Consider the following 2,679-nt stretch of genomic DNA (forward strand, 5'->3'; position numbering starts at 1 on the left):
CTTGAGAAGAAAACAAAGATAGGTTGGAGAATGTGGTCAGATCTGTGGCAAGAGGCTGAAGGTGAAGATAAGCAAAACATTAATGACACTATTATGATCTATAGAGGAGGTAATATATGACACTAAGAAGAGAGGAAGATGAAGAGAATGTATATGAAAATGTTGAGGTGGGCAGTGGGTATATCATCTAGGACACTTCATAAATGAGGTAGGGAGAAAGGTAAGAGTGGAGAGTATCATACCAAAGTTGAAATTATTTGATCATCTATTTAAGAGAGATTACCAGGTAGAGAATTCTTAGAGCTTGTTAAAAAAAAGATGGAAGGGAAGACAAAGTAAAATGGAAAGGCAGACATAATGGAACAAGAAATAAGATGAACAAGAACAACAAGAGGAAATTCAAACAGTGTGAATGCCAGAGAAATAGTGAATGAAGAATATTCTAGCTTTATTTCCTTTAATAGTTCAAGTTCAGAGGCAAGTTAAATGCACATCCTGAACCAGCTGACTAATAATGCAAATGAGGTCACTGCTCTTCTATTTGCTAACTTATTCTAATAATGAAATGACTCTCTCTCCATGTGTAAGACAAACTGTAAGTGTAATGTGAGGAATGAAAATTTACATTTTAGAAATGTTAATTGTTAAAGATATGAAGAGGCTCAAATATAATGGTGAGGTAGATATGCAATGCTATTGTGAGTTACCAAGTGAGTAAGAATTGTGGGAGGCTTAGAACTGGCAGCATTAGTGAAGCAGTGAAAATGGACTAATCACATTTGTGCCACAAGTATACTCAGAGACGAAAGACAAAAAATAATTGATACTGAGTTTGGTAATTGTTTTCAAAAGAGGAGAATGCCATTGAATAACCATAGATAGCTTAGAGGAAAAACCTGGAAAGAAAAAAAGAACTGAGAGATGAATTACTATGGCTTAGGAAGCTTTCACCAACTGTAAAAGGCCAATCCATGTAAACAACGAAGCAATCAAAGCAATGATGGCATTTGATTTGACACACAAGATAAAATACAAACCTTACCAATTCACAGTGATCACTAACACCCAGGCAGCCTTCTCTCTTCTCTTGCTGCATTGCTTCTTTTCCTTTAGATTAATTTCTGGTACTTGTCAACTTTTTTTAATATCTGTTAAATTTTCCAATGGCCAAGGTAATGTTTTCTTCAGATGGCATGGAGTTCTCATACATGTAGAGCCATTTTCTTCTTCAGTCTTTATCTCTCCCCCTAACACTTCTGTCATGTTGCTTGTCAACACCCATATTTTTTATATACTGCAAAGATGGCTTGCAGCCACCTGTGAGAGGTGAAAAAATCAACCAATAAACATTAATATATTTACATATCTGTCTATCTATCTATCTATCAATCTATCTATATCTATATATATATATATATATATATATATATATATATATATATATATATATATATATATATATATATATATATATATACACACACACACACACACACACACACACACACTGGTGCACTTGGCTTACAATCATAATTCATTCAGAATCACCATCAAAGCCATAAATTCATGTGTCAAAGCTTAATTCTCAAAAAAAAGAAAATAGATAAAAAAATAAAATAAGATAATGAAAAAAGAAAAAAAAAATATATATATATATATATATATATATATATATATATATATATATATATATATATATATATATATATATATATATATATATATATATATATATATATATATATATATATATATATATATATATATATATATATATATATATATATATATATATATATATATATATATATATATATATATAATTGTCAATTACAAGCACACTAAAATATGTACAAACAATGTCTTTTATTCTTTAATACATAACAAAGTGTTTACCATTAGCAAATGTATCAATAATGTGATACAAAATACTGTACTCACCCAAGTGATGAGTTTGTCATATGCCAAGTTGATATGTCATACTCTGAAAATCCTAATATACATATAATCAAGTCAATGAAATGCATCAAATTACCTGTTCCTCACCTTTTCATTTTGGCATTCTAAGCATACTTACCCAAATTTGAGTTTTTGTTCTCATTCATTGGAAGCTCAATTCCACAAAATGGACTCACACTTTGCAGCTCACAGGAAATAAATATGTCATGTGGTTGAGGTTAAGGAGTGATGTGGCATATTAAAAACAATCTCCAAAATATAGTGAAACCTCAAATGAATCTAATGACATAATTTTAGTTCCATCTTGCATCAAATCTCACCAAGCACTGAAGGTAACTCTCTCAAGGAGTTGAACTTCTTGGATTCTACAATCTCTGCCATGCCCTTCAGGTCTGTTTCTGCAAACACAGATGAATGTGTTTATAGCAAAACCTGAATGGTCACACCACCCGGTGAAGTTCAGGTGTTTAGGCAACACATGAGTGTACTTTTAAAACACTTGGTGAAAATCTGTACTACTGGCAAGGCTTTAATGAAGGAACCTTGTTTCACCACACCTGTATGCTGACCACCTGGCCACAGTCTTTCTCATTCTGTCACTACACGTGATGACGCACAAGAAAAAATATCTTTCTTGTTTAGTAAAATTCATTCCCATTTAGGTGACAAGAAATTTACATATATTCCAAATCCCTATATCACAGGAAAAAAAAATAAATA

Source organism: Scylla paramamosain, chromosome 20, assembly GCF_035594125.1.
Source record: "Scylla paramamosain isolate STU-SP2022 chromosome 20, ASM3559412v1, whole genome shotgun sequence".
NCBI classification, from domain to species: Eukaryota; Metazoa; Arthropoda; class Malacostraca; order Decapoda; family Portunidae; genus Scylla; species Scylla paramamosain.